The sequence below is a fragment of the Saccopteryx leptura genome, chromosome 7, assembly GCF_036850995.1.
Source record: "Saccopteryx leptura isolate mSacLep1 chromosome 7, mSacLep1_pri_phased_curated, whole genome shotgun sequence".
NCBI classification, from domain to species: domain Eukaryota; kingdom Metazoa; phylum Chordata; class Mammalia; order Chiroptera; family Emballonuridae; genus Saccopteryx; species Saccopteryx leptura.
The window spans coordinates 24674930-24698999 of record NC_089509.1 but is presented as its reverse complement, the minus strand read 5'-3'; the positions used below and the strand labels follow the sequence as shown (position 1 = coordinate 24698999).

At 37.2% G+C, this 24070-nt stretch overlaps 1 protein-coding gene across 1 annotated transcript in view; it reads left to right on the top strand.

Annotated features, from left to right (window-relative positions):
* LRP1B (LDL receptor related protein 1B) overlaps positions 1-24070 on the top strand; it is a 2108848-nt gene that overhangs the window by 1339565 nt on the left and 745213 nt on the right. The gene's annotated exons all lie outside the window — the stretch shown is intronic.

The following is a 24070-nucleotide window of genomic DNA, read 5'->3' as shown; positions in this document are numbered from 1 at the left end:
CTTTCTCTCTGGTCCCTTTGATCCCACCTCTGTCTCTATTCCGTTCCTCAGTTCATATTGTTCATTGGATTCCTCAAATAAATGAGGTCATATGATATTTTTCTTTCTCTGTCTGGCTTATTTCACTTAACATAATAGTTTCCAGATCCATCCGTGTTGTCACAAAAGGTAAGATTTCCTTCTTTTTCATGGCCCCGTTATGTATATGTACCACAACTTTTTGATACAGTCGTCCACTGATGGACACTTTGGCTGTTTACAGATCTTGACTATTGTAAACAAAGCTGTCATGAACATGGGGGTACATTTCTTCTTTTAAGTCAGTGATGTAGTGTTTTTGGGATATATCCCTAAAAGTGGGATGGCTGAGTCAAAAGGCAGTTCCCTTTTTAATTTTTAGAGGAATCTCCATACTGTTTTCCACAGTGGCTGTACCAGTCTTCAACCTACCAGCAATGCAGGAGGATTCCCAGTTCTCCACATCATCACCAGCACTAATGTGTTGTTTTCTTAATGAGCGCCATTCTGACAGGTGTGAGGTGATATCTCATTTTGGTTTTAATTTGCATTTCTCTAATGATTAGTGATGTTGAACATTTCTTCATATACCTATTGGCTATCTTTATGTCCTCTTTGGAGAGGTATCTATTAATTTCTTTTGCCCATTTTTGATTGAATTGTTTATCTTTCTGGTGTTGAGTTTTACAAGTTCTTTATAAATTTTAATTATTAATCCCTTATGGGACATATTAGTGGATATATTTTCCCATTGTGTGGGTTGTTTTATTTTGCTTATATTGTCTTTAGCTGTGCAAAAGCTTTTTAGTTTGATATAGTCCCATTTGTTCATTCTGTTCTTTATTTTTCACTTGCCTGTGGAGATAAATCAGCAAATATATTGCTGCAAGTGATGTTGGAGAGCCTACTGCCTATGTTTTCTTCTAAGATGCTTATGGTTTCACGACTTACATTTAAGTTTTTATCCATTTTGGTTTCTTTTTGAGAAAGGTGTAATTTGGGGATCTACTTGTTCATTTTTTTGCAGGTAGCTGTCCAATTTTCCCAACACCATTTGTTAAAGAAACGGTATTTACTCCATTGTATGGCCTTATGTCCTTTGTCAAATATCAACTGTCCATAAAGGTACAGGTTTATTTCTAGGTTCTCTGTTCTATTCCAACGATCTATGTGTCTATTCTTATGCAAGTACCAAGCTGTTTTGACTACACAGGCCTTGTAGTATAACTTGATATCAGGAAGTGTGATACCACTCACTTTATTTTTCCTTTTCAAGATTGATGAGGCTATTCGTGTTCTTTTTTGGTTCCATATGAATTTTTGGAATATTTGTTCTATATATTTAAAGTAAGTCATTGGTATTTTAGTAAGAATTGCATAGAATGTATAAATAGCTTTGGGAAATATGGACATTTTATTTTATTTTATTTTGCATTTTTCCAAAGCTGGAAACAGGGAGGCAGTCAGACAGACTCCCACATGCGCCTGACCGGGATCCACCTGGCATGCCCACCAGGCGGTGATGCTCTACCCCTCTGGGGTGTTGCTCTGTTGCATCCAGAGCCATCCCAGCACCTGAGGCAGAGGTCACAGAGCCATTCTCAGCACCCGGGCCATCTTTGCTCCAATGGAGCCTCGGCTGCGGGAGGGGAAGAGAGAGACAGAGAGGAAGGAGAGGGGGAGGGGTGGAGAAGCAGATGGGCACTTCTCCTGTGTGCCCTGGCCAGGAATCAAACCGGGGACTCCTGCATGCCAGGCCCACGCTCTACCACTGAGCCAACTGGCCAGGGCCTGAAATATGGACATTTTAATGATTACTATTCCTGCTATCCATGAACATCATATATGCTTCGACTTGTTTGCATCTTCCGTGATTTCTTTTATCAATGTTTTAAAATTTTCTGAGTACAAGTCTTTAACCTCCTTGGTTAAATTTACTCCTAGGTATTTTTGTTGTTGTTGCAATATTGAAGTGGATTCTTTTCTTAAAGGATTTCTCACAGTTCATTTTGGGTATATAAAAATGCCTCTGATTTCTGAATATTAATTGCATATCCTGCCACCTTCCTGAATTCATATATCAGGATGAGTATTTTTTCCCTAGACTTTAGGGTTTTCTATGTGCAGTATTATATCATCAGCAAATCATGATAGTTTTACTTCCTCTATTCCAATGTGGATGCCTATTAGTTCTTGTTCTTGTCTGATTGCTGTGGGTAGGACTTCCAGAAATATGTTGAATAAGAGTGGTAAAAGGGTGCACCCATGCCTTTTTCTGATCTTAAGGGGATTGCTTTTAACTTTTCCCCATTGAATATGATGTTGGCTATGGGTTTATCATAGATGGCCTTTATCATGTTGAGATATGTTACCTGTATTCCCACTTTGCTGAGAGTTTTGATTATAAATGGGTGTTAGAATTTATCAGATGCTTTTTCTGCATCTATTGATATTGTCATGTGGTTTTTGTCCTTTGATGAATCACATTGATTTTTTTTTTTTTACGGAGACAGAGAGAGAGAGAGGCAGAGAGAGGGATAGATAAGGACAGACAGACAGGAATGGAGAAAGATGAGAAGCATCAATCATCAGTTTTTCTTTTTGTTGTTGTTAAACCTTAGTTGTTCTTTGATTGCTTTCTCATATGTGCCTTGACCGTGGGCCTTCAGCAGACTGAGTAACCCCTTGCTCGAGTCAGCAACTTTGGGTCCAAGCTAGTGAGCTTTGCTCAAACCAGATGAGCCTGCACTCAAGCTGGCAACTTTGGGGTCTTGAACCTGGGTCTTCCGCATCCCAGTCCAATGCTCTATCCACTGCACCACCGCCTGGTCAGGCTGAATCACATTGATTGATTTGCAAATATTGTACCAGCTTTGCCTTCCCAGAATAAATCCCACTTGATCATGATATGATATTTTCATGTATTTCTGTATCTGCTTTGCTAATGTTTTGTTGAGAATTTTACCACTTAATTTCATCAGGGGTATTGGCCTACAGTTTTCTTTCTTTGTATTGTTTGCCTGGTTTTGGAATCAGAATTATGCTCGCCTCATAAAAAGAGCTTGAAAGTCTTCCCTCCTCTTGAATTTTTTGAAATAGCTTGAGAAGGATCGGAGTTAGCTCTTCTTTGAATATTTGGTATTAATTCGCCTATGAAGCCATCTGGCCCAGGGCTTTTGTTTGTTGGGAGTTTTTTGATAACTCTTTAAATCTCATTTATTGTAATCAAGTCTGTTAAGTTTTTCTGATTCTTCCAGATTGACTTTTAAAAGATTATATGTTAAAAAAAAAAGAAAGTAAGATTATATGTTTCAAGGAATTTGTCCATTTCACCTACATTGTCTAACTTTTTTGGCATATGGTTCTTCACAATATTTTCTAACAATCCTTTTTATTTCTGCTGTGGCAGTTGTTACTTCTTCACTCTCATTTCTAATTTTATTTATCTGACACTTCTCTTTTAACTTGGTGGGTCTGGTTAAAAGTTCATCAATCTTGTTTACCTTTTCAAAGAATCAGCTCTTGGTTTTATTAATCCTCTACTTCAGGGGTCGGGAACCTATGGCTTGCGAGCCAGATGTGGCTCTTTTGATGGCTGCATCAAGTTCGCAGACAAATATTTAATAAAATAATAATAATAATAAAGTTATAAATATAAAACATTCTCGTGTATTACAATCCATTCATTTTCTACCGCTCATGTTCATGGTTACGGGTAGCTGGAGCCAATCACAGATGTCCTCCGGGACAACACCAAGTTTTTATTGGATAATTTGTAACGTACACAGGTCATTGTATGGCTGTCATGGAATTACATTTTAAAATATGTGGCATTCATGGCTCTCTCAGCCAAAAAGATTCCCGACCCCTGCTCTATTTTGTTTTTTAGCCTCTATGTCATTTATTTCCACTCTGATCTTTATTATTTCCTTCCTTCTACTTGCTTTGGGCTTTACTTGCTGTTCTTTTTCTAGTTCTTTTAATTGCAGGGTTGTTTTTATTTGAACTTTTTCTAGCTTCTTAAAGTATGCCTGTAATGCTATGAACTTCCCTTTCAGGACTGCTTTTGCTGTGTCCCATAAATTTTGAGTTGTTGTGTGCTCATTTTCATTTGTTTCAAGAATATTTTTTATTTCTTTCTTGATCTCATTGTTGACCCATTTGTTATTTAATAATATGCTGTTTAGTTTCCAAGTGTTTGAGTGTTTTTCAGTTTTTCTATTGTAGTTTATTTCTAGTTTCATGCCATTGTGATCAGAGAAGATGCTTGATATGATTTCAATCTTCTTAAATTTGTGGAGATCCTTTTTGTGCCCTAACATGTGGTCTATCCTAGAGAATGTACCATGAGCACTTGAAGATAATGTATATTCTGCTAGTTTAGGATAAAAGGTTTTGATGCTATCTATCAAATCCAGTTGTTCTAGTGTGTCATTTAAGTCTGCTGTTTCTTTGTTAATTTTCTTTTTTAGGATCTATCTAGTGATGTTAGTTGGTATTGAAATCACCTACAATTATGGTATTGCTGTTGATCTTGCCCTTCATGTCCATTAAAGTCTGCTTTATATATTTTAGTGCTCCTATATTAGGTGCATAGATATTTATAATGGTTATATCTTCCTTTTGGATTGCTCTCTTTATCATTTTGTAGTGACCTTCTTAACTGCTTACTTAACTGCCTTTGTCTTAAGGTCTATTTTGTCAGATATAAGTACTGCTACCCCAGCTTTTTATTCATTTCTATTTGCATGAAATAATTTTTTTCCAACCTTTTACTTTCAGTCTATGTGTATCTTTTGTTTTGAGGTGTCTCTTGTAGACAGCATATGTATAGGTCTTGTTTTCTTATCCATGCAGCTACCCAATGTCTTTTGATTGGATCATTTAATCCATTTACATTTAAAGTTATTATTGATATGTAGTTGTTTATTGCCATTTTATTTTTTAAAGTTACATTTCTCTTTTACTATATTATTTTCCCTATTTGTTCTGTTTACAACAGGCCCATTAACATTTCTTGCAGCATTGGTTTGGTTTTAATGAATTCCTTGAGGTTTTTTTTTTTCTTTTTGGTCTGGGAAGCTTTTTAGTTCTCCTTCAATTTTAAATGATAGACTTGCTGGATAAAGAAATCTTGGTTTTAGGCTCTTGTTCTGCATTACTTTGAATATTTCTTGCCATTCCCTTCTGTCCTCAAGTATTTCTGTTGAGAAGTCGGATGTCATCCTCTTGGGGGCTCATTTGTAGGTGATTAACTTTTTTTCTCTTGCAGCTCTTTATATTTTTTCTTTATCTCTTGCCTTTTTTATTTTAATTATGATGTGTCTTTGTATAGGTTTCTTTGAGTTTCTCTTTAATGGAAGAATCTGTGCATCTTGAACTTGTGTGACTTTTCCCTGCATCAATTTAGGGAAGTTTTCAGCTATGATTTTTTCAAACAGGTTCTCTATCCCTTGTTCTTTCTCTTCTTCTTCAGGAACTTCTATTATGCAGATGTTATTTCTCTTTAGGTTGTTACAGAGCTATCTTAGAGTTTCCTCAGACTTTTTGAGCCTCTTTTCTTTTTGCTGCTCTGCTTCTATGCTTTATTTATATTGTCTTCTAAATTACTGATTCGATCCTCTGCATCATCCAGCCTGCTTTTAATTGCTTCTAGTGTATTCTTCATTTTCTGATATTGTATTTGTCATTTCTGACTGGTTCATCTTTATTATTTCAATGTCCTTTTTGGTGCTTGTTATCTCTTTATTTAGGTGTTCATTATGTCCATCCATTGTTGCTCTAAGATCTTTCATCATTCTAATAATTATCATTGTAAATAACCAAACTACTGGTTCCCGAGTAGTACAGTGACGCCGAGTCCAGGCTCTGCACGGTCAGTAGGACAGCGGCACCGAGTCCGGGCTCTGCATGGGCAGTAGGACAGCGGCATTGGTTATTTCCATCTCACTCAGTTTTTTTCTGGGGATTTCTCTTGTTGATTCATTTGGATTGCATTTCTCTGTCTTTCCATTTTGTCTTTGTATACACTCATCATTTGGGTGTGTTGTTTGCGAAGCTAGCTTTGTCTAGGGTTTGTATTGTCTGCCTCCAATATTCAGTTGTATTATTTCTAGGTCTTCTTGGGTTGGCATCAGCTGTTTTTTGTAAATCGCCATGGGCTACTTATCTGCTATCACTATTCTTTTTGCTGTTTGTGTCAGCATTTTTTATGTCTTAGCTGGGTCAGGTGTGAGGAGGTCTTCCTTATGCTTCCACTCTAACAAGGGTTGTAAGGTCCTGAACTGGTGTTTTACGTATCTGGCCACTGAATATGCCTGCTCTGGATCTCCCTCTCCAGGGCCTGGTGCAGATCACCTGGAGCTACAGGTGATCCGGAGTTTGTGGCTGCCTCTGCTGGGCCAAGGTGCCATTGTAAATATTAGCTGTACTCCTAGGCGAGTGTTTATCTACTCTTGTCCTGGGGGAAGTATTTTTAAAAGTTCAAGTTCCCCTGAGATCCACTTTCTGTTACCTTTTATTGCTGGCTACTTGTTGGGCTCAGTACTGTAATTCAGTGATTAGGTACAGTATTGGATGTGGCCTGCTCTTTAGCCTCAGGTGTCATTCTATCTGGAATTTTTATTTTATTTCATTTATTTTATATTTTTCTTCTTTTTTCAACACTCAGTAGAATGTAGTTACAGGAGTCCAGTAGGTGTGGCCCCTGTGCTCCTGTTCAGTGGTCTGTCCACCGGGCCCCTGCCACTGTTGTTGCCTGGGGTGTTTGGGCTTAGGTGCTGCAGGTGCCAGCCCACCTCCACTGCCACTGCAGCCTCAGCTGCCCCTGGAAATCTCGGGTTCACCAGCCTGAGCCTGTTTGGACTGCTTCCATGGCCACCCAAACCTCCACTGCCGTTGAGGGCCGGCGTGCGTTGCAGGCAATTTTGTGCACAGGCTTGGGCCTCCACAGCATCCACTGCAGTTTCTTCCCCTGCAGGTGGGCCTGAGCCTGCATGCTTAGACTGCTTCAGAGGCTACCTTGGCCTCCACTGCTGCCGAGGGTTTGTCAGCACCACAGGCAAGTATTCGTGCTGGCTCAGAACTTTGCCGTGGCTGCTGTAACTTCCACCCTTGCTGACAGGTTCTCATGTGCCTGTGCAGACCCCCTCTACTGTTGCTTGGGCTTTCGCCCTCACTAAGGATGGACCCACTCCGCAAGCAGGACTGTGTGTGAACCAGACCTCTTCAGTGGCTGCTGTGGTTCCCAGCTCCACAGGCCAGCCTGAGCACACTTGCTTGTACCACCCTGGGCTCCACAGCCATGCCCTAGCTTCTGCACCTGCACTCGCAGCATCCGGCCCCCGGCGAGCACTCAGCATCACAGGGGTGGTGCAGCTTAGACCTCTGCACTCCCTATTTGTATCCCTAATATGCTGCCTGCTTCTAAATGCCTCTTTGTTCTAACTGTGGCAGGTAAGCCTCCAATGGATGAGGTAATTTCTTCCCTTTGCTGGTGATGCTGTTCTCAGGAAAAATGTTCACTTTAGATTTGGGGAGTGACTCAGCCCAGGAATTAAGGTGTCCATCCCTCAAAGTGTCTCCCTCTGTGCCTCCAAGACAACTCTCTTCCCTGGCAACTCCAATCCTCCCAGCACTCCTCACTCCTGGAGCTCCAGGAAAATAGCTGTGAATGAGGTTCTCCATGCAGTCCCTTTAATACGGAGTCTGGGTCCAAGAGTTCTGCCTCCTCTCAAAAAGTATGTAGGCTCTTTTCTCAGCCAAATATTGTCCATAAGCCCTTTCTAAGCTCCAGGTCTCTAGGCTTGGATTCCAGGTTTGGGGATGAGGACCCACAACTCTCTGGGCAACCCTCCCCATCGCGAAAGTCCCTCCCAGCTGCCACTCACTCCTGGGAGTGGGAAAGCCCTTTCTGCATCTCTGCCTTTACTACCAGTCTCAGTGTGGGTTCTTTGGTGGTCCTGGGCTGTAGAATCCTCTTAGTTTATTCCAAAGTTGGTCTTTTAAGATGAGTGATCTCAAAATTAAGTTGTAATCCACCTTGGTTCTGGGAAGTGAGAGTTGAATATTCGCATATTCTGTGGCCATATTGTCTCTCCTCATCCTGTAGGGTCTATGAGAAGGAGCAGAAGCAGGAGACCTGGGAGGAAGCCAGTGCAAAATCCAGAGGAGAGAGAGAATGTTGGGTGGCTTGGTCGATGCTGGCAACAGTGGAGGTGGTGACGCACGTGGTCAGATTCTGGATAGCTTTGGATGTAAACAAATGCGATTTGCTCTTTGAAGAGCCACAGAATAACAAACATTGTTCCACATCTGTGCAATTCCCCTAGCCCAAGCAGGTCAGACACTGCTGTCCTCACAGACACTGACCAAAGTAACCGGCATGGCTTCCTGCACTCAGCAGTGCCATATCCGCACTTTCAGTCTCCACGAGATGTTCTTTCCTTCAACTTTAAACAATAGCCTAGCTGGGAAAAGAACTCTTGGTTGTAGGTTCTTGTTCTGCATTACTTTGAATATTTCTTGCCATTCCCTTCTGGCCTCAAGTGTTTCTGTTGAAAAGTCAGATGTCATCCTTATGGGGGTTCCTTTGTAGGTGACTGATTGTTTTTCTCTTGCAGCCCTTAGTATTCTTTCTTTATCTTTTAGCTTTGGTATTTTAATTATGTTATGTCTTGGTGTGGGTCCCTTTGGGTTATTTTCTTTTTTTTTTTACAGAGACAGAGAGTCAGAGATAGGGATAGATAGGGACAGACAGACAGGAATGGAGAGAGATAAGAAGCACCAATCATCGGTTTTTTCTTGCGACACCTTAGTTGTTCATTGATTGCTTTCACGTATGTGCCTTGACCACAGACCTTCAGCAGAACGAGTAACCCCTTGCTCGAACCAGTGACCTTGGGTCTAAGCTGGTGAGCTTTCCTCAAACCAGATGAACCCGCACTCAAGCTGGTGACCTCAGGGTCTTGAACCTGGGTCCTTTTGCATCCCAGTCTGACGCTCTATCCACTTCACCACCACCTGATCAGGCATGTTATTATTTTAATGGAGATCTCTGTGCTTCTTGAAACTGTCTTTTTTTTTTTTTTTTTGGTGAGAGAGAAAGAGAGTCAGAAAGAGGGACAGATAGGGACAGACAGACAGGAAGGTAGAGAGATGAGAAACATTAATTCTTTGTTGCAGCTCCTTAGTTGTTCATTGATTGATTACTCATATGTGCCTTGACCAGAGGGCTACAGCAGACCAAGCGACCCCTTGATCAAGCCAGCGACCTTGGTCTCAAGTTGGTGAGCCTTGCTCAAACCAGATGAGCACACGCTTAAGCTGGTGACCTCGGGGTCTCGAACCTGGGTCCTCCACATCCCAGTCCTACACTTTATCCACTGTGGAACCTCCTAATCAGGTGAACCTGTGTGACTCTTTCCTGCATCAGTTTTTGGAAATTTTTGGCTATGATTTCTTCAATCAAGCTCTCTATCCCTTGCACTTTCTCTTCTCCTCAGGAACCCCTATTCTGTGGATATTGTTTCTCTTCATGTTGTCACAGAGCTCTCTTAGAGTTTCCTCAGACTTTTTGATCCCTTTTTCTTTTTGATGTTCTGCTTTTATGCTTCCGTTTATCTTGTTCTTTAAATTGCTGATTCATTCCTCTGCTTCATCCAGCCTGCTTTTAATTTTTTCTAGTGTAGTCTTCATTTCTGATGTTGTGTTTTTCATTTCTGTCTGGTTCTTTTTACTATGATTTCAGTGTCCAGGTCTTTTTCTGGAGACATTTCTTGTTGATTCATATGGCTTTCATTCCTCTGTCTTCTCATTATTTGTGTGCGTAATTTGCAGGCTTTTTTGAGTTGTGTTCTCCTTAACTAGTAGAGCCACTTTAAAGTCTTAATTTGCCTGCTGTCTGTTTGCTTAACAAAGCTGGGAGCTTGTTTGCTGATCTCAGCAGGGGGCTTAGTTGAAACTGTATCCAGGACAGTTGGTGGGTGATCTCTGAAAATCTGAAGGTGTGTTCTGCCAGTTACTCTCCAGGGGCTGGGCGCATTGTCAGTATAAAGGGGGAGGTGTAGCTCAGGTCTACCTGGAAACCTGAGTCACTACCCCTCCCCCTTACTTTTTTTTTTGCAGTGTCTTTCATGCTGATTTGAGCTGGAGAGCTTTTTAGAGGTGGGACACCTGGACCCACTTTAGGCCTGTGTTGGGTAGAGGAATCAACCCCTCCCACAATTATGGCCACCTCCACACTGGAGAATGAGTCAGCTTAACTCAGTTCAGCCCAGGCACTTCTCTCCCCATCATAGTTTGTCTCGCACCCCCATTTTCCTCATGCAAGACCAGTCAGTTCTTTCAGCCCTCCTTGCCCCTGGAGCCCCAGGCAAGTGGCTGTGAGTGATATTTTTCTGCTCTGTCCCTTCAAGGCACCCCAGCCACTTTCCACATACAGAAATTTCACTCTTCTCCCCATTCAATTCTGTCCGGCTATTTCATCCAATCCCTGAGTTTCTAGGCTGGACCTCTGGTTCTGAGACCAAGGACCCCTGCCTCTCAGAGTCTTCTTGTAATGAGAGCCCTTATGAACCCTCAGCCTCAGCCTCCCCTTGCTCCTGGAGGCAGGGGAGCCCCAACCATGCCCCCACACTTCCTACGAGGATCAGTGTGAATTCTTCTTTGCTCCTTGGTTTTTGACTCCTGTTCTTTTAATCCAAAGTTTGTTTTTCATGATGATTGTTCCTAAATTAATTTGTAATCCAGTTTGGTTGTGGGAGATGGCAGTCTGTGCATCTTCCTACTCCACTGATGTCTTGGACTCCTCTCTAAATTCATCATTTTAAAACCATATTTATTAAGGTAATTTAATTTGGGATTTTACCCAATTAATGGTCTTGAATTAGAAATGTAATTAAACTTATACCTGGTTTACCTTATTATCTACAATTTTATAAGTATTAAAACCAATTAACAAAACAAAAAAGATAAAAGCAACTAAGCTTCAAACATATCCTGAAAAATCATTGGGAGAAGAGAGTTATTTATACTTGTAAATTTAATCTAAACTATGTATTCATATTTATTCCTATTGTGAGTAGCATAATCTGCATCAAAGTTATTAATCATTTGATTAGATATTTTTTCTTTTTTTTTACTTTTTCCAGGCAGCATTTATGTCAGGCACAGTAAATGGGTGTTATGCTATTCCAACTCTAAAAGACTGATACTGGTTTATGGATGAGGTTCTTGAAACAATTCTAAGGACATTTTGAAGTCAGTGGTTAAGAATGTCATGATAGATTAGTGATGGGGGAGAAAAGGAAGTTGTTTCTTGATTTATCAAACTAAAAATGAAAATACACTATTTTTATCTTATCTTACATTCTATTATACTTGTGGGTGATCCCATATAATTTAATACCTAATTACAGAGTGTCATATTTTTAGACTATAATTATATATTATGCGTTGATCTTCTCTTGCCAACTAAATTATAAACTCCTTGATGACAGAGACTGGATGTTATGGCTTTCTCATCATTTTTTTTATTAATTTTAATTTATTGTCTTTACATAGATTATAGTACCCCACAAAATCACTCTTCCCCCATGTTCCCCTCAACATTTCCCTTGCCCCCTCAAGTAATGCCCTAACCCCTTCCCTCCAGGATTATCTCATACTGTCATCCCCTTTCTCTCTGTCTTCTTTCCCTCTGGTTCCTTTGATCCCATCTCTGTCTATATTCCATTTCTCAAATCACATTTTTCATTGGATTCCTCAAATGAGGGAGGTCATGTGATGTTTCTCTTTCTCTGCCTGGCTTATTTCACTTGACATAAGAGTTTCCAGGTCCATCTATGTTGTTGCAAAAGACAAGATTTCCTTCTTTTTCATGGCCCCATAGTATTTCATTATGTATATTACCATGGCTTTTTAATTCATGGGTCTACTGATGGACATATGGGAGGTTTCCAGATCTTGGATATTGTAAACAATGCTTCATAAACATGGGGGTGCATTTCTTCTTTTGAATCAGTGATAGTGATGTGATGTTCTTGGGATATATTCTTAAAAGTGGGATGGCTGGGTCAAAAGGCAGTTCTTTTTTTAATTTTTTGAGGAATCTCCATACTGTTTTCCACAGAGGCTGTACCAGTCTGCATTCCCACCAGCAATGCAGGAGGGTTCCCTTTTCTCCACATCCTCACCAGAATTTATTATGTGTATTACTATCTTAAACCATTCACAAAAATAAACTCAAAATGGATAAAAGACTTAAATGTAAGTCGTGAAATAATGATCATCTTAGAAGAAAACATAGGCAGTAAGCTCTCCAACATCTCTCACAGCAATATATTTGCTGATTTAACTCCATGGGCAAGTGAAATAAAGGGCAGGATGAACAAATGGGACTATATCAAACTAAAAAGCTTTTGCACAGTTAAAGACAATATGAACAAAATAAAAAGACAAACCACACAATGGGAGAACATATTTGACAATATGTCTAATAAGGGGTTAATAACCTAAATTTATAAAAACTTGTAAAACTCAACACCAAGAAGATAAACAATCCAATCAAAAATGGGCCAAAGAAATGAATAGACACTTCTCCAAACAGGATATACAATGGCCAATAAGCAGATGGAAAAATGTTCAACATCACTAATCTTTAGAAAAATGAAAATTAAAACCACAATGAGATATCACCTCATACCAGTCAGAATGGCGCTCATTTCTCATAGTTCTTAAAGTCTCTAAGAAAGTGTAAAGTACAGAGTAGCCTCAATATTGAATTTTTGTAATGTATCTGTAGAAACTATCAGACCTTATGGCACACATGCATACATTTTATCTTTGTGTGTGTGTGTGTGTGTGTGTGTGTGTGCTTGTATTTTTCTGAAGTGAGAAGTAGCAAGGCAGAGAGACAGACTTTCCCACATCCACGCGACTGGGATCCACCTGGCAAGCCAGATAGTGGGCAATGCTCTGCCCATCTGGGGCTGTTGCTCCTGTGCAACAGAAGCCATTCCAGTGCCTGAGGTGGAGGCCATGGAGCCATCCTCAGTGCCTGGCCCAACACTGCTCCAGAGGAGCCTTGGTTGTGGAAAGGGAAGAGAGAGATAGAGACAAAGGAGAGGGGAAAGTTGGAGAAGCAGTTGGGCACTTCTTCTGTGTGCCCTAGCTGGGAATCGAACCTGGGCCTTCCACACACTTGGCCAACACTCTACCACTGAGCTAACCAACCAGGGCCCATACATTTTATCTTCATCATTTAAAAAAACAAACTGGTACTTTTGGAGGAAAATTATGTCCAAATATGATGGAAGGAAAAGAATATATCACTAAGGGCAATGGTGAGATTCAAATAACTTAACCTCCAGTTCTCCACCCTAATGACCGTTTGAAATGTAAAAGAAAGACATATCAAAATTTAGTTTATTAATTCATTCAGTTAATACTTAAATAAGAATAATAAATGAGGTATAAAAGAGATTTAAAATATTAATAAAGATATTATATAATACCTGACAAAAAACAATAAAACTGTTATTTAAAATATTTCTATATTGCTTCTTGATTGACATCCTCACTTACAATTTTTTTCACCTATGCATGGAATGAACTTTTCTATGGGTGCTTAGAATATGCTGTCACACAGTAGAATGTTGTAAGAGTACGGAATGTAAATTTGTGATTTCCACATTGGGCGGCTGCCCAGGTGTCCACCTTAGAGAGAACCCTGATTACAACAAGTGCCATATTAAAAATGGGTTTACCGAACTCAACAAAAAATTAAGTTTCAGTTCTTCTGAAACAATGTGAATCGTCTAAATTCTGTCACTGACTAAAGGATTCAATGAAAATCCCTCTCTGTCTTACACCAGTTTCCAGTACATTGGTACCTTGAGATATAAACAGACCAACATACAAATTTTTTAAGATACGAGCTGCGACTTGGTCCGTATTTTTGTTCTGAGCAAAATTCTGAGATACGAGTTGTGATTCGAGAAGCTGCCGCTAGTTGGCACGTTGATGCACAGTATCAGTAGTTTGATATACGAGTTGACTGACTTACGAGCTCGGTTACAGAATAAATTAAATTTGTATCTCAAGGTACCACTGTACTTCAAGTCTTCCTAACTAGAGATAACCATTTTTAAATTATTTTCTGTGTAACCCTCCAGAAAGAATTTATATATCTGGAAGTCTATCCCTGTATTTATATTGATATCTATATGAAAATATAGTCATAAAACTATTAAGTAAACATATCTTCTAACATGTAAAAAAGCCTACCACACACTAAGTTTTATGGCTTTTCTTATTGAGATGTTTTGGAGATTGTATTATATTATCTTATGCAGGATTATCTTATGCTTTTTCACTCAAGCATATAATTTCAATGTTTGGATACATTGTAATCAATGTCACGACACTTACAAATTCTAATTGAAGTTGTTTCTAGTCTTTTACTAATATATACAAAACAGCAGCACATACCTTATCTATGCATCTCTATCAATTTGAGCAAATTTATTAATGAAAAAATTCTAAAATTAGAACTCTACAATATTTAAGAGTTCATGTATTTTTGGGTTTTTTGCTAAATTTTATAACAATGCCCATGGAAAGATTATCCTGGTTTTCAGCCCTTTTGACATTGGGGTGGTGGCTTACACCATTGTCACTGCAATGTGGAGTCAAAATGTTAATAACATCAAGTTTAGCAATTTCTCTTTTATGGTATTTTGTAATTACAATATTAAGTTTTGTTTTAATATTTCATTCTCAAATATTTTTGTGTTTATCATCATTAATTACTTCTTTAATCTGTCTAGAACTTACTTTGGTAATCAAGTGAAGTTTTACTTTTATTTTCCAGATATCTAATTAGTGGTTCTAACATCATTAATTCTGTAATTATTTTTTCCTTCTATTTTGAATTATAATTTTTGGTATATTAAAGCCACTTACATAAATGAGTCTATTTCTGATGTTTCTATGCTGTTTAGTTATTGATATGTTTATTGATAATCTGTTATAAAATATTGTAACAACTGCTTATTTAAAATAGTTCTACATAATTGATTGACAAGATAACCTTTTCTTTGAACATATGAACCCTGATTTATTGATGTCACCCTAGTAAAATTAATAAAAAAAAGAAAAGAAAAAGGAAAAAATAAAATAAAATAGTTCTAAATATTTGGCATATGCAGTTTCTAATTCATCAATCTTTGCATTTTTCTACTTAATAATTTCAGTTTAGTTTCTTAATTTGAAGTTTTCATTTTCTTTAATTTTAACTAGCTGTTTTTGGAATTCTTTTTTAAAATTAATTTTAATGGGGTGACTTTAATCAATCAAAGGACATAGGTTCAGAGAAAACATTTCCAGGTTATTTTGACATTTGATTATGTTGAATACACATCACCCAAAGTCATATAGTCTTCCGTCACCTTCTATCTGGTTTTCTTTGTGTCCCTCCTCTCCTTACATCCCCTCCCTTCCCTCCTCACCCCTGGTAACCAACACACTTTTTTCTATGTCCCTGAGTCTTATTTTTATGTTCCAACTATGTATGGAATCACATAGTTCTTACTTTTTTCTGATTTACTTATTTCACTCAATATAATGTTATCAAGATCCATCCATGTTGTTGTAAATGACCTGATGTCATCATTTCTTATGGCTGAGTAGTATTCCATAGTATATAAGTACCACTTCTTTTTTATCCAATCTTCTTTGAAGGGCTTTTTGGTTGTTTCCATGTCTTGGCCACTGTGAACAATGCTGCAATGAACATGGAGCTGCATCTGTCTTTACGTACCAGTGTTTTTGAGTTATGGGGGTATATTCCCAGTAGAGCGATTGCTGGGTCATATGGTAGTCCTATTTTTCATTTTTTGAGAAACCACCATACTCTGTTCCATAATGATTGTACTACTTTACATTCTCACCAACAGTGGATGAGGATTCCTTTTTCTCCGCAGCCTCTCCAATACTTGTTATTACCTGTCTTGTTAATAATTTTAATATAACAGGTGTGAGGTGCATTGTAGTTTTGATTTGCATTTCTCTAAAAACTAATGAAGATGAACATCTTTTCATATATCTGTTGGCCATTTGTATTTCTTCCTGGAAGAAGTGTCTGTTCATGTTCTCTTCTCATTTTTTTATTGGATTGTTTATTTGTTTGTTGTTGAGTTTTATGAGTTCTTTGTATATTTTGCATATTAGGCCCTTATCTGAGCTGTTCTTGAAAATATCTCCCATTCAGTTGGCTGTCTGTTTGTTTTGTTGTCAGTTTCTTTTGCTGTGCAAAAGCTTCTTAGTCTGATGTAGTCCCGTTCATTTATCTTTGCCTTCACTTCCCTTGCATTTGGAGTCAAATTCATAAAGTGCTCTTTGTAACCAAGGTCTATGAGTTTAGGACCTGTGTTTTGTTTTATGTAATTTATTGTTTCAGGTCTTATATTTAGTTCTTTGATCCATTTTGAATTAATTTTAGTACAAGGGGACAAACTGTCCTCGAATTTCATTCTTTTAAATGTGGTTTTCCAGTTTTCCCAGCACCGTTGTTGAAGAGGCTTTCTTTTCTCCATTGTGTGTTGTTGGCACCTTTATAAAAAATTATTTGACCATATACATGTGGTTTTATTTTGGGCTTTCTATTCTGTTCCATTGGTCTGGGTGTCTATTTTTCTGCCAATACCATACTGTTTTGATTATCGTGGCTCTATAATATAATTTGAAGACAGTTATTATAATGCCCTCAACTTCATTCTTATTCCTCAGGATTGCTCTGGCTATTCGGGGTTTTTTATAGTTCCATATAAACCAGATAATTCTTTGTTCTATTTATTTAAAAAATGACATTTGAATTTTGATTGGTATTGCATTAAATTTGTATATCGCTTTGGGTAATATAGTAATTTTGACTATATTTATTCTTCCTATCCAAGAACAAGGAATATTTTTCCATTTCATTATATCTTTTGATCTCGCTTAACAATGCTTTGTAGTTTTTATTATATAGGTCCTTTACATTCTTTGTTATGTTTTTTCCTAGGTATTTTATCTTTTTTATCACAACCATCAAGTGGATTGTTTTGTTGAGCTCGTTTTTTAATGTTTTATTGTTGGTATATAGAAAGGCAATGTACTTTTGTATATTAATTTTGTATCCTCCGACCTCACTGTATTGGTTTATTGTTTGTAGTTGTTTTTTTTCTGGAGACTTTGGGGTTTTTGATATACAGGATCATATCATCTGCAAAAAGTGAAACCTTTACTTCTTCTTTCCGAATATGAATGCCTTTTATTTCTTTCTCTTGTATGATTGTTTTGGCTAGAACTTCCAGCACTATGTTGAATAAAAGTAGAGAGAGTGGACAACCTTATCTTGTTCCTGATTTTAGGGGAAAAGTCCTCAGTTTTATGCCATTTAATATGATGTTAGGTTTATCATAGATGTTGATATTATGTTGAGATATTTTCCTTCTATGCTCATTTTTTAAGTGTTTTAAACATACAATGATATTGTATTTTATCGAATGCCTTTTCTGCAACTATTGATAAGATCATATGGTTTTTGTTCTTTGTTTTGTGAATATGGTGTATTACATTAACTGTTTTACATATGTTGAACCATCTTTGTGATTCTGGGATAAATCCCACTTGATCATGATAAATTATTTTTTTTAATGTTTTGTTGTATTCAGTTTGCTAGTATTTTGTTTAGTATTTTAGCATCTGTATTTATTAGAGATATTGGTCTGTAGTTTTCTTTATTTGTGTTGTCCTTGCCAGGTTTTGGAATGAGGGTCATGTTGGCCTCATAAAATGTGTTTGAAAGTATTGCTCCTTCTTCAATTTGTTGGAAGACTTTGAGTAGAATAGGAACCAAGTCTTCTTTGAATGTTTGATAGAATTCACTAGTATATCCATCTGGCCCTGGACTTTTATTTTTGGGGAGGTTTTTAATAGTTGTTTCTATTTCCTCCCTGCTTATTGGTCTGTTTAGGCTTTCTGCTTTTTCATGACTCAGTCTAGGAAGATTGTATTGTTCTAGGAATTTATCCATTTCTTCTAGATTGTTAAATTTGGTGGCATATAGTTTTTCATGGTATTCTATAATAATTCTTTGTATATCTATGATATCTGTGGTGATTTCTCCTCTTTCATTTTTGATTTTGTTTATATGAGTCTTTTCTCTTTTTTTTCTTGGTGAGTCTTGCCAAGGGTTTGTCAATTTTGTTGATCTTTTCAAAGAACCAGCTCCTTATTTTATTAATTTATTCTATAGTTTTTCTGTTCTCTATTTTGTTTATCTGCTCTGATTTTTATTATTTCCTTTTTCTGCTGGTTTTAGGTTGTATTTGTTCTTCTTTTTAAAGTTTCTTAAGATGTGAAGTTAAGTAGTTTACTTGGGCTCTCTCTTGTTTGTTCATATAGGCCTGTAGAGATATGAACTTCCCTCTTATTATTGCTTTTGCTGCAGCCCAGAGATTCTGATATGTTTTATTGTCATTTTCATTTGCCTGTATGAATCTTTTTATCTCTGCTCTTATTTCTTCTTTTACCCACTCATTTTTGTGGGTTTGTTTACCTCTTTTTTTGAAGTTGAATTCTAGTTTCAAGTCTTTATGATCAGAAAATATGCTTGGTATAATTTCAATCATTCTGAATTTGTTGATGTTATTTTTGTGGCCCAATATATGGTCAATTCTTGAGAATGTTTTATGTACACTAGAAAAAAATGTATACTCTGGCACTTTGGGATGAAATGTCTAATAGATGTCTATCATATCCAATTGTTCTAGTGTTTCATTTAAGGCCAATTATTCTTTTTTTTAATTTTTATTTATTTATTTCAGAGACAGAGCAAGAGTCAGAGAGAGGGATAGACAGGAACAGACAGACAGGAATGGAAAGAGATGAGAAGCATCAATCGTCAGTTTTTCGTTGCAACACCTTAGTTGTTCATTGATTGCTTTCTCATATGTGCCTTGACCGTGGTCCTTCAGCAGACCGAGTAACCCCTTGCTCGAGTCAGTGACCTTCGGTCCAAGCTGGTGAGCTTTTTGCTTACACCAGATGAGCCCATGCTCAAGCTGGCAACCTCGGGGTCTCGAACCTGGGTCCTTCCGCATCCCAGTCCGATGCTCTATCCACTGCGCCACCACCTGGCCAGGCAAGGCCAATTATTCTTTATTGATTTTCTGTTTGAATGAATGGTCTAGAGCCATCAGTGGTGTACTGAGTTCTTCAAATATAATTGTATTTTTGTCAGTTTTTGTTTTTAGGTCAGTCAATAGCTGTCTTATATATATATTTGGTGCGCCTTGGTTTGGTGCATATATCTATATTAAGAAGTGTTATGTCTTCTTGATTTAATGTCCCCTTTATCATTATGAAATGACCATTTTTGTCTCTGATTACCTTTGATGTCTCTAGTCAGCATTGTTAGATATGAGTATTGCTACACCTGCCTTTATTTTTTGGATGTTATTTGCTTGAAATAATGTTTTCCAACCTTTCACTTTGAATTTGTTTTTATTTTTGTAGCTTAGATGTGTTTCTTGTAGGCAGCATACAGTTGCATTTTCTTTTTTAATCCATTCTGCTACTCTGTGTCTTTTTATTAGTGAGTTCAATCCATTTATGTTTAATGTAATGATTGACATTCAAGGGTTTCCATTTACCATTTTATATATTGCTTTCTGATAGTTTTGTATCTCTTTTGGTTCTTCTCTTTTATTTTTCTATCATTTGTTTTTGTTTGGTTATAATCCATACTTCTTTTCTCTGTTACTTCTTTTTTCAAGCCATATACTTCTGTGTTGGTTTTTTCAGGGGTGGTTACCATTAAGTAATGAAAAGCATAAATATCATGTTCATTGTAGTACATTATCTTGTGAGTGCTTCTTCACTCTATCCTTTTTTGCTACTGTTAATCTTTGTCCTCTCCCCTTTTTTGTTTCTTATCACAGATTAATCTTGTTTTTATTGTGATCTTGATGGAGCTTTTACTTTAGTTTAGTTTTGTTTTGTTCTGTGTTTCTGGTTGGAAAACCCCCTTTAGTATTTCCTGAAGTGGGGGTTTTCTGGTAATAAATTTTCTCATCTTTTCTGTATCTGTGAATGTTTTTATTTCTCCTTCATATTTAAAGGGTAGCTTTTATGGGTATAGTATTCTTGGCTGGAAGTTCCACTCTTCCAGAACTTTAAATATTGAGGTCCACTCTCTTCTAGCTTGTAGAGTTTCTGCTGAGATATCTGTTGATAATCTAATAGGCCTTTCTTTATATGTTGTATTCTTCTTTTCCCTGGCTGCCTTGAGAATTTTTTTCTTAGTCATTGGTTTGTGCCAATTTCATTATGATGTGCCTTAGAGTACGTTTGTTAGGGTTAAGAAAACTCAGTGTTCTGTTTGCTTCTTGAATTTGAGGCTGTAGTTCTTTCCACAGGCTTGCGATGTTCTCATCTATTGATTGTTTGAATATGTTCTCCATTCCATTTTCTCTTTCTTCTTCGTCTGATATACCCATTATTCTTATGTTGCTTTTTCTGATGGAGTCAGACAATTCCTGTAGGGCTTTCTCATTTTTTTAAAATTACTGAGTCTCTAACCTCTTCTCTCTGTAGTACCTCTAGTTTCCTGTCTTCTATGTCACTAATTCTTTCCTCTATCTGGCCTGTTCTATTGGCTAAGCTTGTTACCTCATTTCTCAGCTCATGAATTGAGTTTTTCATCTCTGGTTGATTTGTTTTCTTACTTTCAATTTCCTTGGTGAAGTATCTTTTCTGTTCATTGAATTGTTTTTTGAGCTCTCTAAATTGCCTTTCTGTGCTTTCTTATATATCCTTGAGTAGTTTTAGGACTTCAATTTTAAATTCTCTGTAATTTAACTCCAAGGTTTCTAAGCTATTGAAATTTTTTTCTATAGATTTTTTCTCACCTATCTAAACTACATCATTATCTTTTGTATCCATGATATTCTATTTTTTTCTTTAATGGCATTTGAGAGTGGTATTGTTAATAACACTAATAAGAGTTGATAAAATTTTTTTTTTTGAGAAAATGAAGTGTAAAACTGAAAATTCTATTTTGCTAAGTGGAACAAAAATATGTAGAACAGAAGGCCTGTGTTTTGGGGGAGTGATGAAGAGGCAAAAAACAAGGCAGGAACCAACAAAATGCCACAAGGAAAAAATTTGGATCAAGAATAAAATAAAGCCTGACCTGTGGTGGTGCAGTGAATAAAGCATCGACCTGGAAATGCTGAGGTCACTGGTTCAAAACCCTGGGCTTGCCTGGTCAAGGCACATATGGGAGTTGATGCTTCCAGCTCCTCCCCCTTCTCTCTCTCTGTCTCTCCTCTCTCTCTGTCTCTCCCTCTCCTCTCTAAAATGAATTAAAAAAAAGAATAAAATAATTTGTTTGTAAATGATGGTTGAATGAGATAAATAGTGTAAGAGAAAAAAAAGAGAAAAAAGAAAAATTACAGTGAATAAGAAAAATTCTATTGTATTAAGTGGCACAAAAACTATAGAATGGAGAGCCGGAGTTGGGGGAAAGGCTAAAGAGGTGAAGAGTGAAGTAAAAAGCACACAAAATGCCACAAAGAAAAAATTTGAATCCAGAATAAAATATTTTGTTTGTTGGTGAGAGTAGAATGAGAGAAAAAATGAAAGAGAAAAGAAGAAACAAAAAGAAAAAAAAAATTGAGTTATGTTTTTTGGAATATAACACTCATAGAAAAAGAAAAAAATGGAAAATATAACACCTATGGGTAATAACATTCAAAATAAAAAGAAAGAATAAAACAGAAAGAGGATAAAATGACCAAGGTGGAAGGTAAAAAAAAAAGATAAAAAATACAAGAAAAAAATGGAAAAAGTTATAAAGACTGTGGATTTTTCCTAATTTTTGAGAACTTATCTTCTTCTTTTCACTTTCTTCTTTCTCTTTTTGGCTGGTGGCTCTGTACCCCAGGTTCTGCCCCTGTTGCACTCTTAGGCAGAGATTTGCTGTTGTGTCACTATGGTGATGACATAAACTAGGTCTCGGTTCCATTGGTAGACGGGGCTTGTTAGCATTTGCTAGCAAGCTCTCCGACAATGGGAGAGTTTGTTTTCCCGCAGCCTCTCCCCAAATCTCTCCTTTCTGAACCAGCAGCCTGGGACCCAGCTGTGAAGTTGCCCAGCCACTGCCTGGAGAGCAAGAGGCTCTAAGAGCTGCCAAATCCCCCCTCTATCCCTACTGTACACAGGGGTCTAGGTAAGGCTTTTCCAGCTAGAGCCGCCAGTGTAATCAGGCAGGGCTGGGAGCCGATTGCCTTTCAGGTGTCTTTCTATGAGCCTCTGGGCATGTCTAGTATGCCTCAGCACTCTGCAGGTCTGCTCTTCAGAGGCTGTCTGCAAGCTGCCTGCATGCCCTTCCCCCCCCCCACTTCCACAGTTCTCTTCCCCAGGAGTGTGTTTTGTTAGCCTGTATTGCTAGTGGAGGTGCCATGCCCAGACAGGTCTGGATGTAGGGAAGCTGGCTTTCATGCATTTCCCACTTGCTGTTATTTGGAAGCCGGGATTATTCAGAAACTCTGGTCACAGCCCACACAGAGGATCACTACTGACAGTCTCTGACCCAGCCCCCACATCCAGGAACATGGGCACCCATTCCTGAAGCACTAGGTGGATCCACTTGCACACTGCCCATGTATGCCAACCAGTATACCAGGAGTAAACAAGGCAACTGCTCACACAACTCTGCTGGTGTCTGTTGCTGGTGTTAGCTCCTTGTGGGCTAAGCCGTGAGCACACTCTCTCCTTCGCTTGAACATCTCTACCCTAGCCCAGCTTTTTCTGCACCCCCAGCCCTCGCTTTCTCTCAGTTCCAAGTGAAAGCAGCCCTTGCTCAGGTCAGTAAGGAAAGCAGAATACTCCATTCTCCATCTTATTTACTTCAGAGTGGATTATATATTCAGCCACTTTTTCACCCAATCATACCTTGTTTGATGTATATATATTTCATATGCTCCTGAGATTGTTTTTCTGTCTCTAGTTGTTGAATTTGTTAAAGTTTCAGGGAGAGGTATTGGGAACACTCCTCAAGGCACCATTTCTCTGACCGCAAGATCTGCTTTTAGAATTCTTAGTTCTTATAGTTCTTATTTAGTTTTTGTTGATTTTATAATTATATAATTATATTAACTATATGTAATGATACTGTTTTCTAATTATATATCATATTTTTGATGTTATAATTGCATTAGAATCTATTTTCAGAATAATACAAAACAATTTTGATTTTATTTATATCAATGTAAAAGTATAATTTTTTTTATTTATATCAAATTTATTATTTATAAAGTGTCCATTATTCATATTTTAATAGTTTTGATAAATAATGTTGAATATTATCAAATATTCTTATGTCAATTATGGAACTTCTCATTGGTGAATTTCTTTTCTTATTTTACTTAGACTAGTATGGACAATTACTAATATATTTATGAAAATAAAACATCTTTTCACCAATATCTTATTTTAAAATTATGTAGCTTTTAAGATTAAAGATGATGCTTATACATGATGACTCTTGGACATGTACATTCTAATAGTTTCCATTTTTTTAATTCCATTCATCTTATGAAATATTGATATATAATCATTAATAACTAGTACTTCTTTTAAGGTAAATTTTTTTATTCACATAATAACATTGCATAATCTAGTAAAATGATTTATTAGAGGGAAACTCCAAAAAATAAAAAAATGAAGAATATTTTGCAGTGAAAAAAAGATTTACATAAATAATTATCATTGCTTTCTATGTATTTCACACTGTTACTTGAAACATGCTAGCTAAATAGTAAACATTTGTTTTTTTCTCTCAAAGTCAGTAAAAAAAATACCCATTTCTATAAATCCAATCTACATATAACTTAGCTACCAAGATTTTTAATAACATTTTAAATTATTTTTTGAAAGGGAATGTACATAAGTCTGGTTATGAGAAATTAGATGTTGAGGTTGTAAATGTAAATAGAAGAACTTC